Consider the following 24,054-nt stretch of genomic DNA (forward strand, 5'->3'; position numbering starts at 1 on the left):
AAAGTGTTAATCGGCTATGCTCATCCTCCTTCCCCTAGACCACTCTAGGGTGTATTTTGTGAGTTTACAGGGTTAAGTGGTCCAGGTCCTTAGCCTGGAAAACAGCACATCTTCCTCTGTTTCATCTGCGGCATTAGTGAAGTTTTTTCAGTGTCCTCATGCTGATCAGGCTAAACACAGACTGTCCCCATTGCATGGCTCTATTGACTTTGGAGTAAAAGAAGTGCTTTGAGTGTCAATAAAAATGGCATTCAGTTGGCAGCTTAGATGTCCCCAGAAATAAAAAGGAGCTGTTTTAAGGATGAGGTATCCTCTCTCCACTAAATGGTGCCTCACCTCTGAAGTGGAAAGCCTTAGTTAACACCCTGAGAGGGTGAATGACTGAATGAAAATGAGAGCTTGTGCTCTGTTCTGAAATCTTGCCCCAGTCTACTATCCACTTCGCAAGTGTGCTAGTCAGTGTTTGAACTGAAAAGTGGAAATGACAAAGCTGTCAAACCCCAAAGACATATTTAATAACAAAGTATGACCTAAAGAGAATGGAAAGAGTGCAGTTGTGCCCTCAGCAATTGCCTCATACCATGTCAATCTGAGAGACACCTTCAGTCTTAATTATGTTCCACTTTTCTGTCCTCTCATAAGGCTGCCTTTCCATTAGCTTTCACCCCACCCTTCATTAACCCTTCACCTTCTGAGAGGAAAAAAACCCAAGCTATTTGCTCTTCAGTTTCCCTGAAAACATCTTTTTCTATGCCTCAGAATAGTCTCATTAGCATTGTGTGTACCGGACATTAATATGGCAAGTACACAGAAGCCATTCCATTTGGGCTTGGTCCATTGAGAAGCTGAGAACAAAGCTTTTCCTTCAACGCTCTCATCATATATCACTCAAACCTTTTGGCAATCAGCTAGTTCCTTTCTTCCTCCAGAACAGAATCATGATTTGGTTTAAAGACAGAAAGGGGAGAAAAAAATACCTTAATCATACAATTTGAGGTGCATCTTGATATTAGGAATGCTATGGGCCAGTTCACACTCTGATCTGATGTAAAGAATCTACACAATAGAGTAAGCTTCAGAGGAAGCTAACATGGCACCCTCCAGATTTTTTGTACTCCATCTCCCATCAGGCTCCGGAAACATTAGCCAAGGATAATTGGAGTTGTAGTCCATGGCATCTGGCGAGAACTGCATTGACTACCCCTGCTTATGCAGCCATAAAAGTAGCTATATACTATAGCCAGCATGGATTTTCACATTCTGCCATATTGAATTGAAAATACCCTCCATGCCATTCTGCTGCTTCCCATAAGCTCATTTCAAAAAGAAAATCTTACAAAATGTATAGTCCTGAACTCAGAAACGCTTGCTTAACAACTCTCTAAGTTTTCATGGTGATACACAAAACACTCAGAATCCAGAGTTCAAAGTCTAAAACAAGAGTAAAATAATCCAGACCCCTGTTGGACTTTTTACTGTCAATGGTCTCATAATTCGTTGAAATTCATTAAAAATCAGCCATGTTCACAGAGTGCCTGTAATTCTATTACTGAACTTACCCAATACTCTGACTTTCATCTTCTGCAGTTTAAAAGTTTTAAAAAATGCATGGCTGTTTTTTAATTAATTTAAGAAAATTAACATTGGAGTCTATGATAACACAGGAATGTTCAGTAAGAACCAACTAGGTGTTCTAAAAGCCAAACTAGCTGTTTGGCTTGGCTAATCGGGGCCACACCCATGCCAGATATTTATTCTACTTTAAACAGTCATGACTTCCCTGAAAGAATCCTGGGAAGTGTTGTTTGTGAAGGGTGCTGAGAGTTGTTTGTAGACTCCTATTTCCCTGACAGAGCTCCAGTGGCAAGAGTGGTTTAACAGAGAATTCTAGGGATTGTAGCTCTGTGAGGGGAATTGGGTTTCTCCTAAAAGCTCTCAGCACCCTTCACAAACTACACTTCCCAGGATTCTTTGGGAGAAGCCACGACTTGATCAGAATGATCAAGGGGATGGAGCGACTCCCTTACGAGGAAAGGTTGCAGCATTTGGGGCTTTTTAGTTTAGAGAAAAGGCGGGTCAGAGGACATGATAGAAGTGTATAAAATTATGCATGGCATTGAGAAAGTGGATAGAGAAAAGTTCTTCTCCCTCTCTCATAATACTAGAACTCGTGGACACTCAAAGAAGCTGAATGTTGGAAGATTCAGGACAGACAAAAGGAAGTACTTCTTTACTCAGCGCATAGTTAAACTATGGAATTTGCTCCCACAAGATGCAGTAATGGCCACCAGCTTGGATGGCTTTAAAAGAAGATTAGACAAATTCATGGAGGACAGGGCTATCAATGGCTACTAGCCATGATGGCTGTGCTCTGCCACCCTAGTCAGAGGCAGCATGCTTCTGAAAACCAGTTGCCGGAAGCCTCAGGAGGGGAGAGTGTTCTTGCACTCGGGTCCTGCTTGCGGGCTTCCCCCAGGCACCTGGTTGGCCACTGTGAGAACAGGATGCTGGACTAGATGGGCCACTGGCCTGATCCAGCAGGCTCTTCTTATGTTCTTATGTTCTTATGTTTAAAATAGAATAAATGTCTAGCATGGATGTGGCCAGAGACAGCTTTGGTTTCAATTTGGATAGGAGACTATATGTGTCTGCTGTAGAATAAAAATGTGGGGAAAGTACCCTCCCCAAATAATAATACTGTTAACTTTGTGAACAAAGCCTTCTCAGTAGAGCCATTATCCCAGTCTGTGTCTGTATTGTAATCGTTTTTTAATATGTTTTTAATGCTTTTTTTTTTAAAGGTGTTTTAGAGTGTTTTTGTTTGATGCTCTGGGGTCCTACTGGAAGGAAGGGCAGGATATAAATGTATTTATTTAATTAATATATATATATTTCCTTTTGGAAAAAAGGGGCTTTCCCTCTGTTCAGGGCCACCCACCCGATCTCCTCCCCTCCCTCCCCCTCCCATTCCTCCCTCCCCCTCCCCCTTCTCTCCTCCTCCCCCTCCCTGCCCCTCCCCCAGGTCAGTTTCACCTATCATAAACATAACTGTACAGGAGTAAATCCAATTGAACTCAATAAGCATGCAAATGATCAAACCTGCCCTCCCCTCCTCTTCCCTCCTATCCCCTCCCTCCTGTCCCTCCCCTTTTCTTACTCCCCCCTTTCCCTCCCCGCCTTCCCCTCTCCCTTCCTCCTCCTTTCCACATGTTACCAAATTCTTCCAAGCTACACAGGAAGTGGATTGGACTGTAAAAGACCAACCCAAATTGTGTCTGCATTTTTACAAATTTGTAGAGCAGTACAATATCTTAGAGAGTAGGTCAGGTCTCCTGCTCCCCTGGTGCATTCACTATAGCTGCTCAATTTCCTGCTTTTTAAAGTTGAAAGCTATAGGTATGTTCTTAAATCTAGTTTTGTCTATTAGTGAATATAAACCATACTGACAAAGGAATACCATAGAGAGTCTTTAGGTTGCATGCCCTCTCATATATACAGCATGTTGTATGATTAGGTTCACATATTTGCATCTCTGCACTTTATGTCCTCTTCACGTGGCCATTCTGCCACCAAAAAATAGTGTGGACAAAGTATATGAAAATATACATCTGATCTCACTGCACATTCCTAAATGGAATGAGACTTGCCACTGTAGGGTGAGTGAGCCAGCCATTAGTTGTACATCAAAATCTTGATTTAACCTTTACTATAAATCATTTGGCTTCACATGTGTAAGGTCAAGCAGAATACTAGAGATGCTGGCATATTCTTGTTTTGGATTTTTGTCAGTGTGTCATTCTGCAACCTCATCCCTTGATTCTGTTTGGGTGCTGTAACATACAAGCCAGGATGTGTCATAGAAAAGCAGGATATCCCAGTCACGTGTTCACTTAAAATGGAAATCCAGCTATGCAGACTACTCAACCTACAGTGTTCTTAGTTAGCTATGTGAACCAATATACATATAGTCAGGCTGTAATCCTGAACACACTAGCTAGGGACTAAGCCGTGTTAAATACAGTAGGATTTTCTTCCATGTAAATAAGCACAGGATTGGATTGCACGGCATACATCTGTAGTAGAACCAACAAGTCCATAGTTTAAATGATTGCCAATAGGTTTAAGGATAAATAAAATATTTTCACACAATGCATAATTAACTTATCCCAAGATGTGGTGATAGCCCTTAGCAAAAATTTTTTTTAAAGGATTTGAAAAATTAATGGAAAAGAGCATGCCAGCTAATAACAATGGCCCTAATCCAGCTCTAGTCAAGGGCTGCTAATCACATATAACAACTGGCAGCCTAAATAGGGGCAATATCCATCCAGTTCCTTGAGACCTGGAGTATCACTATGCAGATGGGGAAGGCTACAGTTCTTGCTGGATAGCAGCATATACTGATTTTTAAAAAGGAAAAACCACCTCCATATTCAAAGACCATGATTACGAGACATTGGGGACAAACAATATGGAATCTCTACCGCCACTGTGCCCTGTTGTGAGCTACCTAGGAGAATCTAGGTGACTTGGCCCTTATTTGCGAAGGAGTTCTGTGTTTGATAGACCTTTCATCTGATTCAGCAAGATGGTTTGTATACTCTTAAACACATTTCAACTGTTTCTTTCAGGAATATTACTATGCAGTGAAATAAGCACGCCTGATTCCTAAATTAGAACCTTGATAGCTGCAAAAATAAACAACACATTAGATCATTTACTAACATTTATTTCAGTTCAAAGACCTCTGGACTGTATGTCAGTAAAAATAAACTTTAGGGGGTGGGGGACAAATGTGCAATCTATGCTGTATGTCAGTTCCCTCGTCTCTAAGAGTATGTTCCCTATAGTATGAATAGGCTAACTTTTGCATGAGTATTCCAATTTCCTAACACAAAACAGAAATACAATTAATACAATTAATACAATTAAAATACGTGTGTCTTTTTTCCTCCAAGATATCTTAGAAAGAGCAGCAACAAACGTTCTTTAACTATATTATCATTTTAAAACTCTGAAAGCCTTTGTTCTTGTGAAAGAAAACTGCTGTTTCATTTCCCTGAAGCCATTGATAATATGATGCAAGAACATCAGAAACGATCTAATCCAAGATAGGTACCATCCCCAAGGGAACTCGTTCTCTTTTGTTTTACATTTCCATTGGAAATCTGGAAGATTTTGCATGCAAATGTCTTATTTCATGGAACTGCTTCTCAAATTGAGAGATTCTATCTAGCAGTGCTTCAGAAAAGGCTTTTCAATGAAGTGAGTTGCACAGTCTTCTGTTTACAGAATATTGATGCATCATCTGATATGAGTGAAATAGCTAACTTCTGTTTCAGTAAAGCTGGGGGGAATTTCAACCAAGCCATTATCTAATCAAGAAAAAAAATATACCTTTAGCTGCATCTTGTTTTTAACATACCTGCTTGACAAGCAGAATTTGGCTGGTATATATCACTGTTCCCTACAGCTTTTCATTAAGTTGCAGAACTATTCATCATGGACAAAGGACTTGTAAATATATTGAAAATTCTCAAGCAGCTATTATCTTACTTTTCCTCTTACCAATTAGATCCCTACATGAATTAGGGCACTGTTAGCCAAACTTTGGATGGCTGAGTCACACTTTTGCTGAATTACAATTGGAGGAACACTTCAGTATTACAGTCTAACATATTTATTTTTTATTTAAGAATTAGTTAAGTAATTAAAAATAAGAATTAACTGCCCTCTTAGAGGAGCCCAACCGCTGTGTTTCTGCTTGAATCACTGTTCTGGGCATGCCTCCTCTGAGGGAATATAATTCTACTCTGTCTGCATCAACAGTCATTGAGTGATCCAATCTCAGGGCCAAACTAAAGAATGTTATTCACATGGTTGGCCTTGAGTGCAAGATTTTTCTTTCACAAATAGCCAGTGCTTGGGTGAGGGGTGTGAGCTGAACTGGGACCATGGCATGGGAGAGGACGGGCTTTAACTCTTCCCCCCCCGAATGAAGGGCTTGGACTGTGAATCACATAGAAATACAAAGGACAGACTCAGATATAAGTAGATATTCAGAGCCATATTCAATAAATGTATTTCTCATAGTACATTAGCATTTGTCTCGTGGTACTAGACCGAGGTACTACTTGTGGGGGACAAGAGAAGGTTGGGCGACATTGACCTGAAGTTCAACGGGGTGAGTCTACCCCTAAAGGACCAGGTCCGCAGCCTTGGGGTTGTGCTTGATTCCAGGCTGTCCATGGAGGCTCAGATTTCGGCAGTGAGCCGGGCAGCCTGGTACCAACTACACCTCATACGAAGGCTGCAACCCTACCTTCCTGTTCACCAGCTCCCACTAGTGGTACACGCCCTGGTCACCTCTCATTTGGACTACTGTAATGCGCTCTACGTGGGGTTACCCTTGAAAACGGTCCGGAAATTACAACTGATACAAAATGCGGCGGCTCGACTACTTACGAATAGTCGCCGCCGAGATCACATCACACCAGTGTTGTTCGACCTACACTGGCTGCCAGTTGTTTTCCGAGCCCAATTCAAGGTGTTGGTATTGACCTTAAATCCCTACACGGTTCCGGCCCAGTTTATCTCACGGAGCGCCTTCAACGCCACCAATTATGCTGCCCGACAAGATCGGCCACACAGGGCCTTCTCTCAATCCTGCCAACAAAAACAGCCAGATTGGTGGGTACAAGAGAGAGGGCATTCTCAGTGGCGGCTCCCACTCTTTGGAACTCCCTCCCACAAGATCTCCGGCACGCCTCTTCTTTAAATGTATTTCGGAAAGCCTTGAAGACCTGGCTCTTTCAGCAGGCCTTCGGGGTATCCGGGGAGGGTTAATTGTTATAACTGAAATGCCTCCTGCCCAGTTTTAATATTGTTGCTGCAGATGTGTTGTTTTTTATATTGTATTACTGTATTTTATCAAATGTATTTTAACAATTTTGTAAGTCGCCTAGAGTGGCCATTGGCCAGATAGGTGACGAAGAAATTAAATTTATTATTATTATTATTATTATTATTATTATTATTATTATTATTGTGTCCCAGCACACAGATTTGAGAATTACTGAAATTAGTGTTAAAAAAGAAAATAATTCAGTAAGGTCTCACCAAAAGCATAGTAGCTCTGCTATAACCTTTGGAATCTTGCTTCTTTCCAAATGGGATCCCAGTCTAATATATTCAGAATGTAATACTGACTACAAGTGTAATATGGACACTCTTAAAACATTCTTTTCAGCATGCATTGCTTGGACTTGAATGTGGTGAATTATATGCTAATGTGCGGTAGAAGTTGATGCGACAACCCTGAATTAATTGTGGATATTATGAACTTCCTTATACTAAAAGCACACGGTCAGGAGCGGCTCGATCTGTATGCAGCTTCCCCATGGAACTGCAGAGGGCAGCTTCTCAGAGAAGTCTGGGCTGACTCCACCCACCCAGAGTGGCCATTGACTCCTAAAGGACTGGTAGAAATGTAAGATAGTTTCCTGTTGCAGTTGAGCACTGCTCAAGCAACAAGTCCTTCTGAGCAATTCTGTACTCCTGCATCCTTGGTTCCTCTTTGGTCGTGCCTTCTGGCTTAACCATGACTTCTAATTTAAGAATATAAGAACAGCCCTGCTAGACCCATCCAAAGACCTATCTCATCTAGCATTCTGTTCTCACAGTAGCCAACCAGATGCCTATTGGAAGCCTGCATAGTTTGAACTCTGTTCTGACTTGCTCCTGACTCCTGGGTTGCTCCTGTCCCTCAGTTCCTCACTTGTATCCTGTTTCTGACTTGTTTTAAATACTTTGACTAAAAATGCCAGACAGTAAAATTAACTGTTCATGTGATCAGAATATGTGCTGTACCACTGAGCTATGGCCATTTGCTTTGGCTTGTTGGATAATCAGAAACTCCGCCAATGTACTTGTCAGGGAAATGCATTACCGACACCAGATCTCAATTGTTTTTAAGCTACATGGCCATTTCAGATGCATTCAATTATATAAAGGGGCCTGGTCCATATATTTGGAAAAATAAAAGGTGATTTGACAATACCTGCATGTACTACATGCCACAGAAACTGGTATGCTTTGAGCACATTGTCCAACTCAGTTCCACCAAGGCCTCCAGCAAGGACCTATTGAAGTCATGTCTATCACGTGAGTCCTCTTGCCAACAAGAACTGTGTACATGTATTTATTTCATGTTCCAAAGTATAGACACTTTATATGGGCAAGGGATGATGGGAGCTGTAGTCCAACATCTGGGGGGCCACCCCTAATATATAAGATAAGATGTGGATGTAGTATCTGTGGTTAGAGTTGTGGGTTTGATAGACTTGACATCACAGAAAGAGAAATCGCAAGTTTGCAGTGCAATTTGTTCCAGAGCACAACCTTTCGCCGTTTAAATATTTCTCTTGCTAACCTGAACTAAACCTGTTCTATGGTAACTTGCAGCTGTTGTTGCTCTTTGCTCCAGTCAAAGGGTTGTTTTCCTGTATGCCTATTCAGCCTTTTGTACAATCTTTCTTTTTCTTTAGAAAAAAACAGCTTTAGAAAAACAGCTGGTTCCTTTAGACTTTTCTTGAATGTCATATTCCACACCTTTATCATCTTCCTTTCCTCTGTATCACTTGAGTTTCTTTATGTTTTGCTTAATATATGGTAACCAAAACCAAACTCTGCCCCCAATCCAGAGAACGATGAACAGCACAGTAGATGGCTGTGTGCTTGCATTCCTACAGAATACTTTACGCTAGAATGCTGAACCCTCTCACACTCAGTTTTCAGGAATAGTTGGGAGCAGTAGAGTCAGTGTGTAAAGGAATTGGACTGTTCTGTATTATATAAAAATATAAATTTTGCATGCCTGTTTGGGAATTATGGGGTTAACTTGCTAAATGAGCAGAGCTTGGAAAAGTTACTTTTTTGAACTACAACTCCCATCAGCCCAATCCAGTGGCCACGCTGGCTGGGGCTGATGGGAGTTGTAGTTCAAAAAAGTAACTTTTCCAAGCTCTGTAAATGAGACCTGTCCTATGGCTCGTATGGAAGGTGATAGGTCTATGGAAGACATAGGCTCTGTCTGCAGTTGAGAGTTAAGGCCCAAAACGTCCTTGAACTTGTTGATTTGGGGGCATGTGAATCCAGTAGCCCCAGGCTAAATCTGAAAGTGTTTTGTTTTGGTATTCAGATAATGGAGGGTCTCACACAAAGGGAATACATACCATGCAGAAGCGCTTCAGAAATGCCATTCTAACATCACAAGACTATTGTAAGTTGATAGGGAATGTTTAGGTGGAGGGATAGTAGATTGCATCTTAACCTATGTATATTTTGACTGTACGATTTTGCTCCACTGGAGGGATATGCTGGTTTTCTGTAAGCCAAGTTCTGTACTACTTTGAGGTGTTCTTGAGGAGACACAAGGAAGTTTTAGGCAGAGTGGTGGAAGGCAGCCTTCTAGAAAAATTAATTCTTTCACCTGGCGGCAGTAAGAGTTGAACAGCAAGGGTGAGCAAGCAGAGGGGTACAGTAGCTTGGCTCGAACTCCTTTCGCCCTTAGCACCAGACATAGGAAAGTGGGGGTTGCTATGACACCAAAGATGAGGGGGCTCTGGGGAGCTCTCATAGCCCTGATCTCATATTAAATAGGTTGGAATGGGCAGGAGTCTGAACTGAAATCCCAGATGACCCCATCCCTGATACGTGCTATGAGGACCTAGCTACATATTACACTAATTACATTGCTTCCAAACATTATTTTATTATTTAATTAGGGATGTGGGAGATGGTTTTTATTGGGACCACTTTTCCATCCACCAGAGTGGTCTCAACAAAAACCACATCCTCACTGGATTTAGGTTTAGAATGACAGCTATCCCCACCCTCCAAGCCTAAATGCAGAGCTTGGAAAAGTTACTTTTTTGAACTATAACTCCCATCAGCCCAATCCAGTGGCCATGCTGGCTGAGGTTGATGGGAGTTGTAGTTCAAAAAAGTAACTTTTCCAAGCTCTGCCTAAATGCAATGTGTGAGTGTATTTTCATGAAGGTAACACTGGTGGAATGTGGTGCTGGAGGAGAGCTTTGTGCAAAAACTGTGCGAAAAAGACAAATAATTGGGGGTTAGAACCAGAGCTTGGAAAAGTTACTTTTTTTGAACTACAACTCCCATCAGCATACCCAGTGGCCATGCTGGATGGGGCTGATGGGAGTTGTAGTTCAAAAAAGTAACTTTTCCAAGCTCTGGTTAGAACAAATTAAACCAGAACTGTCACTAGAAGCTAAAATGATGAAACAGGTTATCATACTTTGGACACATCATGAGAAGACATGATTCACTAGAAAAGACAATAATGCTGGGGAAAACGGAAGGGCGTAGAAAAAGAGGAAGGGCAAAGAAGAGATGGATTGATTTCATAAAGGAAGCCACAGACCTGAACTTACAAGATCTGAACAGGGTGGTTCATGACAGATGCTCTTGGAGGTCGCTGATTCATAGGGTCGCCATAAGTCGTAATCAACTTGAAGGCACATAACAACAACAACAACACTGGCGAAGAGTTCAAACTTTCCCCTGTGCTGCAGTCCCAATAAAGTGGGTTCTGAATTACATAACAAAGGGGAAATAATGTGGTTGAAGAGAACACAATTAGCATCATGTGTAGCCACAGCCCTGATCTGCTGTTAAGGATATGCAGAAGACGGTGACCACCTACATCTTTCATTAAGATGAATGAGAACAAAAAAAGAAAACAAATCCCTCCTGTTAGTATACAGTTATAATCTTGTACCTTAAAAATTATTCATATTTTAACTTCTCTTCAAACAAAATGGTAAGTAGGTAAAAAAACCAGGACAAACAATTGAAATGTATAGCAATATATAAGATTCTTCTTCCCTTCACATTGTTTGTTGTCATTGTTCCTCTTTCTGCTTCTTCTGAGGGCAAGCTATTTCCCTTTGGGTTTTGTGGTACAGTCTAACAAGCAAAACAAAAGGACAAATGGACAAATTGCGTTGTCATAGCTATTCATTTCTCTATAGTGTAGGATTGCCAGGTGTCTTGTTTTTGCCAGGAGACTCTGGTTTTGGGGGGTCTTCTCTGGGTCTTCGGGTAACTCACCTTAATATCCGGACTCTTAGCTTTAATTTTTTTTAAAAAATTAAGTTTCTAGGCAGTTCAAAAGATGTAAACCAAAATGTCAGCCGCCACCACCCTGCAACTTCTGTTACTACTGGCTGCTCTAATCCCTGTCCTTTCAGATTTTTAGTCAATAAGTGAAGTCAGGGTTGTGATTGACAAGATTTGTTGGCAATAGCTAAATTCGCAGTTTCCTTTTCCTGCTTGTCTCACATCAGGAATTCAGTAAATATATAGCTTTCAGCAGCATGAAGAGTACTTTCTCTGTACATGATTGGGACTTGCTTCTGAATAAACATGCATAGGATTGCAGTACAACAGAAGATCACAGCAGGATCTTGGTTGGCATAAAAGTGTACATGCAGGTTTTTTTAATTACTTGCAAAAATGGCATATTATACATTTTATCTTTCAAATAATTTTTGAACAGAGGTTTTAAAAAGTGTACATGCAGAGGGCATGCCCACTTGCCGGCCCTCATCCCCGCTAGCTCCCTTGCTCACCCTCCCCCTGCCCACTCACCCTCCCTCTGCCTGCTTGCTCGCTCACCCTCTCCCCCCTCTCACTCATCTGCTGTCCCATCTGTCCCGCTCTCTCTCTTGCCATCCTGCCTGCTCGCTCTGTCCTGCCCCCACTTGCTTGCTCGCTCACCCCGCACTGTTCCACCCCCTGCCCCCTCCCGCTCATCCACCCACCATCCCACGCTCCGCTCACTTGCCAGCCCACTGTCCTACCCCCTGCCCGTTCACTTACTTGCTCGCCTGTCCGACCTCGCCTGCCCAACCTTCTCCTGATAGGTAGGTGGGCCATGCATGCATGTGGGCCGTGCATGCATGCATGCGTGCAGGTGCCAGGATCCAGGGCAGGCTGGTGCCCAAGGGCCGCAGTGTGGCTGGGGCTGGCCCTGTTTGGCAACACCAGTAATATCAGTACATTTTATGTTTTGGTTTCTTTTCCTGTAGTGTGCCATCCTCGGATATTCCTTTTTAATGGGTTTTTTTTTTAATCAATTACTCTTTTAAATGTTGTATTGTAAGAATTCTGGCTTATCCTTCAGACCTGCTTCAAATCATGCCAAGTCAGCATCCAGCTCTCAAATATAATGATCTACCATGGGTTGCTGTACTTTGTTATCACTTGCTTCTTTGCATTAAGTGGAAGTATTCTGATGCTTTTTAAGGATATTATCCATCCTTTCCTTCAACAATTGACCTTACTATTGCAATGTAGTGGGATTCATGGCTGCCATTCTCCACTTTCCCATTTTTGGTTCTTTAATCTGTTCCAATCCATGCACAGGTTGTATGCTGGGGTGTATTTAACAAGGGAACTTACTCCAGACGCAGAGCTGCCACTGCCCTGTGGTGCCAGCACCTATCTTTCAGCCTAATGCTTGGAGTCAGGGGTGTAGTCATCCAGGGTCTTGGGGGGACTTAGACACTTTACTTTTTGGGGAGCAGGGTCCCAGCAGAGTTCCTATGTCTTCAGCATCCTATGAGACAATCAACATGAAAGGGGAGTGTGCTAGCCACTGAGAAGGGTCTTCTAGCATGCTTCCTTGTCCTTTCCTGCTGATTGGAGCCAATCAGAGTGAAAGGAGGTGAGTCAGCCATTGAGAAGAATCTTCTCAGTAGCTAATACTCTCCCCTTTCCCATTTATTGGCTCCTAGAGTTATCTGTTGTGAGAGAAGCATTAACAAAGATCTCATTCTCAACCCAGCAGCAAAAAAGGGGTGTGTGTGACCGTGACAAACATGAAGGGACTCAGCACGTCTGAATTTGCCACTATACTATTGCTTGGAGCTATTATCTGTCTAGCTATCCTATTTTTCTCCAACAAACACAGGCTAGAATATGTGAGGTATCCTCAGAATGACAACGACTGGCCCAAGGCCACCCAAGAAGCTTGATGGCCAAGTCAGAATTCAAGCCTACGTCTTACCAGTCCATGTGCAGCACTGTTTCCAGTACACTAAACTGGTTCTATCCTAGACTGCATTTGTGTAACCATCTTATATCTTTAAACTTTATACTCAAGCTATCTTTCAAAAACTCAGATGAATGTTTTGGATTCAGTATATGGCTTTATAATTTGAAGAGAGATCTTGAATGTTTAATGTTTAAAAACACTGTGAAAATGAAAGCAATTGACAATTTGATCCTTGAGTAGGCTTGATCTTACTTGCAGTATATTTTAAAATAATATTTCAGGTTGATGTTTAATACAGAAACTTAGTACAGAGTCTGAAATTTAAAGGAAACACCAGTGTGACTCTAAATATTTCCAACCCCCTTTTCTGGTGCATGTGTGATGGACAAAACCCACAAATATATCACCTATGTATATAAGAAAAGAATGTTTACTGATATTCATTTGTGATGAATTGCACTGCTCACTCATGGCTTCACTCTGCCAATAGTGTGGGCAGTTGCATTCATACCAACAGAAGTTTTGTACGTATTGACAGGCACTTGCTGCCTGTGTCTGGTCCTCTTGGCAGTAGTCACACTCACAGCGTTGAAATGCAACGTTGAACACCAAAAGGCACAAGAGCGCTTTTCAAACATTTGCCTGTGTCCACAGTCCATGCCAAGTTCAAAGAAAATGGAGTTAGACTATTACTGGATAATTTTAAAGATAGTTTTAAAGATTTTAATAACTTTTAAGATGTGTTTAAACATACTATCTTACTCTAAACGCAATTTCTCATTATAGGAATTCATGACATCACAAACCAGGAGAAGGGGGGTAAGGGGCTAGTTTCAGGAACACATAAGAAAACCACAGTGTCTAGCTGCACTTGGAAAACATCCACATTGTGGCTAGCATTAGTACAAAGCAGACAGGTACCTTTTCTCTCATAGACTCACTCCAACCTTCACGCTCTTCTTTAAACTTTTCTAGAACATGAGTATTATACAGTTACCACAGAAAGGCATCTGTTTATACAATCGATGCCTGCATTTTATCAAGACTAGGCCATGCACCTGATGTCCCCTCACCTGAGTTGATTGTATGGGGCACACCAGCTCTTTGAACCAGCTCATAGTTGTTCCCTAAACAAGGGGTACCCAACATAGTGCCCTCCAGCAGTTGTAGGACTACAGCTTCCATCACTGCCAGCCAGCATGGCTGATGATCAGGCATGATGGGAGATGTAGTCCAACAGCTGGAGGGTATCACATTGGCTACCCCTGCCCTAAAAGTTCAGTCTTGAAATCAGTATATAAATAAATTCACTGCAGACTTTCCCAATCTGATGACCTCCAGATGTTTCAGACTCCAACCCCCATCAGCCCAGGCAGCATGATCAATGGTCAGAGGTGATGGGTGTTGTAATTCAAAACATCTAGAGTAGCATCCCGTTGGGAAAGGCTGATCTATTGCAACAGTGACTTTTAGAGCTCTGGTTCTTAGGGTTTGTATGTTGTACTCTGGAGGCTGCCAACACACTCGTTTAGATATCTAGATACCAGCTTTCTGTCCTTGTGTTCGGGATATGTGCCCTGAAGGGTTTGATTAAGCATCTCTCCATCATAACAAATAACATAGATTTCTATGCATTTAATGACCGCTCGGTCATGGCGTGGTGGTGGGAATCTGATACTGGAAAGGGTAAGGCAGCAGGAGGAGTTGGTTTTTATTTCAGACATAAATTGTATATTAATCATGGCTGGAAGGAGTGATGGGTGTGGGAAAATATCTTGGGGAGAACAAAAGGGAAAGATGATTTCAATTTGAAGTGTATTTATTAAATCATAATTCAAAACAGGATTTGGGTGGGAATCTGCAGCTGGAAGTTATAGGGAGAAGATCACTTTAAAATTATTCTGAACATATGAATCAGAGAGCAGTCTAAGTAAGGCAATGAGTCGGGAATTGCATTCTATCGAGAGAAGGAGAAGAATGTTTGTTTCCATATATTTCAATTAAACATATTTTACCAAAGAAACATACAGGACACATTTTGAGAAAGCAGAGTACCTGAATTTTTATGGGGCAAAATCCCTTATGGCGACTGTGCTTATTTTGGTAAAACATGAGATGCCGGTACCCATATCTTGATGAAAGTGCTATGGGTGTCAACACAAAATGGTTCCCATGGGCACTGAAAAAAAGTGCCAGTACTCCATAACAGACAGTACCATCACAGAAAAAGCCCTGCCCAAACCTGTACAACACAACCTGTAATGAGACTGTAAATACTTCTTATGATTATAATTGTATTAGTCAAAAACTCCCATCAAATCTGACAGACAGGAAAAGGAAGGAACCCCATCCTTTCCAACCCACCCCTCTATGTAGGCCAGTGCCTCAGGTAGGCTCTGCTCCAAATGAATTCTGTAGGAATCAGTTCCCATCTGTGTAGTCCTGCCCTGCTCCTTTTTCTAGTTTATTTACTTTATTTAGTTATTAAATTTCTATCATGCCCTTCCTCCCAAAGGAGCCCATGCCAGCCTATGCAGATAAGAACATAAGAACATAAGAAGAGCCTGCTGGATCAGGCCAGTGGCCCATCTAGTCCAGCATCCTGTTCTCACAGTGGCCAACCAGGTGCCTGGGGGATGAAGATGTAAATTTGTTTCTTTGCTATGCCACTGCAGGGTGTGTGTGCATGCGTGCATGCGTGCGTGCGTGTGTGTGTGTGTGTGAGAGAGAGAGAGATGTTTCTCCATATATAAACTTTCCGCCTTATATAAAGCTACATGTTTGGAAGAAGATCCTTCTCAAGCTGATGTTTTCAAAATGTTCAGCATGTTAATATTACCCGGATGTTCTATATGTAAGTTTTCTCCCCTGTCTCATTTGTATCTTTTGTTAATAAAACATTCACACCATACATTTATTTATTTATTTATTGCATTTGAATACCGCCCCATAGCCAAAGCTCTATAATGCACTATTATCCCACTTGAACTCCTCCAAAGCATCCTGAGAACTGTAGGATACCAAGAGTTGTTAGGAGACCCTATTCCCCTCACAGAGCTACAATTCCCAAAATTATCAGGGAACAGGAATTGATAAACTACTCTGAAAATTGTAGCTCTGTGAGGGGAATAGGGGTCTTCTAACAACTCTCAGCATCCTTTCACTATAGTTCCCAGGATTTCTGGGGATAAGCCATGACTATTTAAAGTGGTATAACAGAGCTTTAAATGTAAAGTGTGGATGCGGTCATAAAGTGTCAACAAGGAATGCTACCTTTCCCTTGAACTTAATTTTTAAGGTTTTAGACATTTTGGAGTTAAACGTACAGTTCAAATGAAGAGATTTCCCTTTAGGCTCATACACATAAACAGGGTCTCCGTTTCTGTTCCTCACATCTGATGAAAAAATAAACCCTTTATACTTTGTACTTTATACTTTATACTTTGTGTGCCGATGGGCATTCTGGGGAAAAACACAAATTTTGTTCTGAAATCAAACATGCCTATTTCAGTCAGGGGCAATTCTCTGTTCTGCTGGCGGAAAAATACATAACATGGCATAAGGAATTGTTTGCACTGGTGTTCTTATTAATGTATATTTAATGCATTCTGACCTGCAGTAGTATTATACAGCCACAAGAGTGGCTGTATACTCTAGCCAGCGTGGATTTTTCACATTCCGCAATGTTAAATTGAAAATACCCCCATGCCATTCTGATGCTTCCCATAAGCTCATTTCAAAACAAAACCTGACAAAATGTATAGTCCTGAACTCAGAAATGCTTCCTTAACAACCGTCTCAATATTCATGGCGATACACAAAACAGTCAGAGAGAATCGAGAGTTCAAAGTCTTTTGGACTTTTTTCTCTGAGAGTTCTCATAATCTTTTGAAATTCATTAAAAATCAGCCATGTTCACAGAGTACCTGTAATCCTAAAACTGACCTTGTCCCATACTCTGACCTTCATCTTCTGCAGTTTAAAAGTTAAAAAAATGCCTGGCTGATATTTAATTAATTTAAGAAATTTTGGCTAGCAGCCTATGATAACGCAGGGCATGCTCAGTAAGAACCAACTGTCAGAGTTCTAAAAGCCAGTCTCCCAGCTGCTTGCTTGCCTAATCAGGGGGCCACACCCACAACAGACTTTGGTTTCACTTGAGACAGTCATGGCTTCCCTCAGAGAATTCTGGGAAGTGTAGTTTATGAAGGGTGCTGAGAGGAGACTCCTATTCCACTGAGAGAGCTCTAGTGGCCAGACTGGTTTAACAGTCAGCCACTCTGTTTGAAGGTCTGTGAAGGGAACAGGGCGTCTCCTAGCAACTCTCAGCACCCTTCACTAACTACACTTCCCAGGATTCTTTGAGAAAAGCCATGACTGTCCAAAGTGAAATAAAGGCCTGGTGTGGATGTGGCCAGGGACAGCTTTGGTTTAAATTTGGGTGGGAGGCTACATGTGCCTGCTGTAATATAAAGAGGTGAGGAAAATGCTGAAAAGCAATGATACTGTTCACAATGTTTTCCTTTTGGAAAGGAAAGGGTTTTCTCCTCTGCCCAGTGCCCACCCACCCAATCTCCTCCCCTCCCCCTCCCCTCCCCCTTCCTTTGCCCTCCTCCAACATGCTCCTTCCCCTCCCCCCTCCCCCATGGTCAGTTTTTCCTATCCTAACCATGATTGCATAGGAATAAATCCCATTCAACTCAATAAGCATGCAAATGATGAGACCGGTTTTCCAGCTCCTTCCCTCTTCCTTCTTCCTCCTCCCCTGCCCACTCCAGCCCTCCCTCTCTCCCCTCCTGGTCAGTTTTATCTATCCTAACCATGATTGCACAGGAGTAAATCACACTGAATTCAAGAAGCATGACAATGATCAAACCTGTCCTTCTCCTCCCTCCCCGTCCTGCCTGCTCCCATCCCAGTCCTCCACTCTATGTTTCCTCCCCTCGCTCCTCCCCCCTTCCCCATCCCCTGTGGTCAGTTTCACTTATCCTAAGCATAATTGCAGGGGAGTAAATCCCACTGAACTCAATAAGTATGCAAATGATCAATCCATTCTCAGCAAACTTGCACAGGTTCCCATTTCTTACCTCCCAGAATAAAAAGCAGGGAAATTCACTAATAGGCAAAAAAACCTTGTGGTTTAAGAATGTACCTATAGCCCACAGCTATTTCTATCAAACTTTAAAAAGCGAGAAGCAGGGAAATTGGGCAGCTATAGTGAACGCAACAGGGGAGCAGGAGACCTGACCACCTCTCTGAGATATTGGACTGCCCCACAAATTGGTCAAAATGCAAACACAATTTGGGTTGGTCTTTCACAGTCCAATCCACTTGCTGTGTAGCTTGCAATAATTTGGTAACATGTGCCTCTAAGCATATGGTGAGTGGTGGCAAAACCTGCAATCAGCCCAAAGAATAGAAAGACGTGCTGTGCTGATCTTGTTTTAGCAGGAAGGAAGCAACATTATTAAGACAGTTGATATAGTTCAGATAGTCACTTTAAATATGTCTGATATACTTTGCAATTTTAGTGAAGTTTCCTGTAGGAAATCATTTCCTTTTTGTTCTATTTCTGTGAATATGTGAAGTACAGCAACACTTTGTAAAATTTACACTAAAAAAACTCCAAACATAATTGTGGAATAATGGCACTGACTATTCTGCAGAGTAGTCTCCAGTTGACCTCAGGAGTGTCTCACTTTGCACAAGATAAAACAGTGGGAGGTGAAATATATTCTAGCAAACTTCTAGGTGTGCTCTATGTTTTTAATTGACCATGCCCACCTTGCCTTAAATAAAGTGGTTTAAACATAGCAGGCTGAAAACATGCATCCTCTTTTCCCCAACAGCTAGAGTCATTGCTGAAGTAGCAACATATTGTAATCAGTCTGATTTTACATCAAACTGCAGTTTCAGATTCAACTGTTAATACACCCAAAATAGAAACAGAACTTAAGCTCCAATTTGAAACACAAAAGGCTATCTTCACCATCAAATGGCATTGACCAATAAAAAGGCTTTGAAATTAATAAAAGTAAATTTGACACAGATTTCTAGGATGAATAATGAGAGAAATAAAATTTTGTAGTTTGGATTCCCTGTAGAAACATTAGTAACACAGGAAAGAAGCAAAGTAAGAAGAACACCAACAAACATAAACTGATATAATTCTCTATCTTTGGAGATGGCAGGTGTTGCCACCACTCACCATATGCTAAGAAGCACATGTTACCAAATTCTTCCAAGCTACACAGGAAGTGGATTGGACTGTGAAAGACCAACCCAAATTGTGTTTGCATTTTGACAAATTTATAGGGCAGTCCAATATCTCAGAGAGGAGGTCAGGTCTCCTGCTCCCCTGGTGCATTCACTATAGCTGCCCAATTTCCCTGCTTTTTAAAGTTTGATATACATGAAAGAAGGCATTGAATCCAGCAAGCTCGAAACCCCAAAAGAGGCAGACTCCTCCACAGAATCGTTGTGGGTGGTGATACCATGCCCCAGGAGGGATTTAATACTGGAACGATCTATCATCCCCCTGATCAAAATGCTCAGGGAGACCTGGAGATGAGATATGAAATTGAGGAAGCATCCAAACTAGGAAATGTGGTAGTAATGGGTGACTTCAACTACCCGGACATAGACTGGCCGCATATGTGTTCCAGTCATGACAAAGAAGCAAAATTTCTAGATATTCTAAATGACTATGCCCTAGACCAGTTGGTCATGGAACCGACCAGAGGGACGGCAACCCTGGACTTAATCCTCAGTGGGGACCGGGATCTGGAGTGAGATGTAAGTGTTGTCGAACTGATTGGGAGCAGTGACCATAGTGCTATTAAATTAAACATACATGTAAATGGCCAATTGCCAAGAAAATCCAACATGGTCACATTTGACTTCAAAAGAGGAAACTTCACAAAAATGAGGGGATTGGTAAAAGGAAAGCTGAAAAACAAAGTCCAGAGGGTCACATCACTCAAAAATGCTTGGAAGTTGTTTAAAAACACTATATTAGAAGCTCAACCGGAGTGCATACTGCAGATCAGAAAAGGTACCACCAGGGCCAAGAAGATGCCAGCATGGTTAACGAGCAAAGTCAAGGAAGCTCTTAGAGGCAAAAAGTCTTCCTTCAGAAAATGGAAGCCTTGTCCGAATGAGGAAAATAAAAAGGAACACAAACTCTGGCAAAATAAATGCAAGAAGACAATAAGGGATGCTAAAAAAGAATACGACTAGTGGGGATGTGTGAGAGGGCCTTCTCGGTGGCTGCCCCTAGGCTTTGGAATTCCCTTCCTAGGGAGGTAAGAATGACCCCCTCTTTGCAGCCCTTCCGCCGACAAGCAAAGATCTTTCTATTCCAACAAGCCTTTGGAATTGAAGGCTAAGGATAGGGTGTGAAGGGTGCTGCATTGCTAATGTCTATTATATCATTTTTAAACTAGTTTGAACTATTTTAGCTATATGTGTGTGTGGTTTTAATATTGGAAATAGTTTAATCTTATTTTAATGTAGACTTTGTATGTTTTTAATTATATGTATTTTTTATCTGGAAGCCGCCATGAGTTCCAGTTTTGGAAAAATGGCGGGATATAAATAAAGATAATAATAATAATAACAACAACAACAACAACAACAACAACAATAATAATAATAATAATAATAATTTGAGGAGCACATTGCTAAGAACATAAAAACCAACAACAAAAAATTCTATAAATACATTCAAAGCAGGAGACCATCTAGGGAGACGATTGGACCCTTGGATGATAAGGGAGTCAAAGGTGTACTAAAGAACGATAAGGAGATTGCAGAGAAGCTAAATGAATTCTTTGCATCTGTCTTCACAGTGGAAGATATAGGGCAGATCCCTGAACCTGAACTAACATTTGCAGGAAGGGATTCTGAGGAACTGAGACAAATAGTGGTAACGAGAGAGGAAGTTCTAAGCTTAATGGACAATATAAAAACTGACAAATCACAGGGCCCGGATGGCATCCACCCGAGAGTTCTCAAAGAACTCAAAGGTGAAATTGCTGATCTGCTAACTAAAATATGTAACTTGTCCCTCAGGTCCTCCTCCGTGCCTGAGGACTGGAAAGTGGCAAATGTAACGCCAATCTTCAAAAAGGGATCCAGAGGGGATCCCGGAAATTACAGGCCAGTTAGCTTAACTTCTGTCCCTGGAAAACTGGTAGAAAGTATTATTAAAGCTAGATTAACTAAGCACATAGAAGAACAAGCCTTGCTGAAGCAGAGCCAGCATGGCTTCTGCAAGGGAAAGTCCTGTCTCAGTAACCTATTAGAATTCTTTGAGAGTGTCAACAAGCATATAGATAGAGGTGATCCAGTGGACATAGTGTAAGACTTTCAAAAAGCTTTTGACACGGTACCTCACCAAAGACTTCTGTGGAAGCTTAGCAGTCATGGAATAAGAGGAGAGGTCCTCTTGTGGATAAGGAATTGGTTAAGAAGCAGAAAGCAGAGAGTAGGAATAAACGGACAGTTCTCCCAATGGAGGGCTGTAGAAAGTGGAGTCCCTCAAGGATCGGTATTGGGACCTGTACTTTTCAACTTGTTCATTAATTACCTAGAGCGAGCAGTGAAGTGGCCAAGTTTGCTGACGATACTAAATTGTTCAGAGTTGTTAAAACAAAAAGGGATTGCGAAGAGCTCCAAAAAGACCTCTCCAAACTGAGTGAATGGGTGGAAAAATAGCAAATGCAATTCAATATAAACAAGTGTAAAATTATGCATATTGGAGCAAAAAATCTTAATTTCACATATACGCTCATGGGGTCTGAGCTGGCGGTGACCGACCAGAAGAGAGACCTCGGGGTTGTAGTGGACAGCACAATGAAAATGTCAACTCAATGTGCGGCAGCTGTGAAAAAAGCAAATTCCATGCTAGTGATAATTAGGAAAGGTATTGAGAATAAAACAGCTGATATCATAATGCCATTGTATAAATCTATGGTGCGACCGCATTTGGAATACTGCATACAGTTCTGGTTGCCTCATCTCAAAAAGGATATTATAGAGTTGGAAAAGGTTCAGAAGAGGGCAACCAGAATGATCAAGGGGATGGAGCGACTCCCTTATGAGGAAAGGTTGCAGCATTTGGGGCTTTTTAGTTTAAAGAAAAGGCGGGTCAGAGGAGACATGATAGAAGTGTATAAAATTATGCATGGCATTGAGAAAGTGGATAGAGAAAAGTTTTTCTCCCTCTCTCATAATACTAGAACTTGTGGGCATTCAAAGAAGCTGAATGTTGGAAGATTCAGGACAGACAAAAGGAAGTACTTCTTTACTCAGCACATAGTTAAACTATGGAATTTGCTCCCACAAGATGCAGTAATGGCCACCAGCTTGGACGGCTTTAAAAGAAGATTAGACAAATTCATGGAGGACAGGGCTATCAATGGCTACTAGCCATGATGGCTGTGCTCTGCCACCCTAGTCAGAGGCAGCATGCTTCTGAAAACCAGTTGCCACAAGCCTCAGGAGGGGAGAGTGTCCTTGCACTCGGGTCCTGCTTGCAGGCTTCCCCCAGGCACCTGGTTGGCCACTGTGAGAACAGGATGCTAGACTAGATGGGCCACTGGCCTGATCCAGCAGGCTCTTCTTATGTTCTTAAATATCTGTGGGCTATAGGTACATTCTTAAACTGCAAGGTTTTTTGCCTATTAGTGAATCAGCATGAGGCTGAGTTTGAAATTGGTGTAGTGAACACACCTACCGTATTTATTAGTTGATCACATTTGGTATCCTACCTAGTTTCCAATGAGTTTCAGTGTGACATACATGGATTATCTCACGTTATCCAATTGTCCAAGATCATCCAGTGAGTTTCATGACTGGGACTGGAACCTGGGTTTTCCTGGTATAAATCCAAGATTCCATGGAATACAACACACTGATACCTGATAGATGACGTCAACCGGCAGCTGCAGGAGCACCTCTGCGAGATCCGTGAGCTGAAGGCAGTCAACGGGTGGCAGCAGTCTGAGAACCGTGAGCTGCATGACCTGTGCTACTTCCTTGATGAGGACCGGCTCAAGGCCAAGCGCCTGGCATGCCACTGACAACTCTTCAGGCACCACATGGCGCAGGTGCTGCACGACGTGGTGGCCGCCTGCCTCTACAAGCTGGCCGGCCTGGAGGGCCTCCAGGACTGCCTGGCCAAGGACAACCTGGAGCTGAAGGAGCTCTGCCTGGCCCTCGAGGAGGAATGCACCTCCGCACGGCCCAACCCCAGCCCCGCCGGCGGCTCCTCGGAGCTTAGCCTGCCCTGTGGGCCCCGCAACCTGGGCAACAGCAGATCCAGCACCGGGAGCCCGGACCAGCTTCACCCCACCTGCACCCCCAGCAACTAAACCTGTGGGGAGGACGCCTCGCTTCCTTTGCCCCCGCACGGGAAGATGGGTGTGCCCTGCCTTACCCCGCAGACTCCCCATCCTTTGCTCCATGCTCCTGGCGTCAAAAAACCTGGACGGGGCACTATGTTTGCCTCTGTTCCTATTTCTCCTGCCTGGCTGAAGATGTCATGTCTGGGGAAACCCGTACCCATCTCAGCCCCAAAGCAGGGCAGCGGTGGATGTATGTGATTTATTCTGAATTTCTTTCCTGGACATTTTTTTCTTAATAATGTTATGTGTTATTTAGTTTAATTTTTGCAATTTGTAAATTGTATTGCTGTATTGCTTTCATTGACGTATTTTTATACTTCTGTCTATTTTTCTTTGTAAGCTGCCTTGAGGGCCTTTGGCCGAAAGGCGGGGTATAAATAAATTTATTATTACTATTATTATTATTATTATTACCTGCAAGAAACTAGATTGGCTTCAAGAAAAGTCTAAATTCCATTGCTACTTTTAATGAAAGAATAAAATGAGCAGAAAATGTCTCATGCAGCAAAAGAAACTTTCATCACAAATACCACATGTAAGTGGAGCTGGTTGTGTCTGCCTTGG

The 24,054-nt window shown here is 42.2% G+C and overlaps 1 pseudogene; it reads left to right on the forward strand.

Annotated features, from left to right (window-relative positions):
- LOC133365499 (coiled-coil domain-containing protein 85B-like) overlaps positions 1–23,457 on the forward strand; it is a 45,746-nt pseudogene extending 22,289 nt beyond the window's left edge.
- Positions 23,458–24,054: the final 597 nt, after the last annotated feature.

This window comes from Rhineura floridana, chromosome 10, assembly GCF_030035675.1.
Source record: "Rhineura floridana isolate rRhiFlo1 chromosome 10, rRhiFlo1.hap2, whole genome shotgun sequence".
NCBI lineage: Eukaryota > Metazoa > Chordata > Lepidosauria > Squamata > Rhineuridae > Rhineura > Rhineura floridana.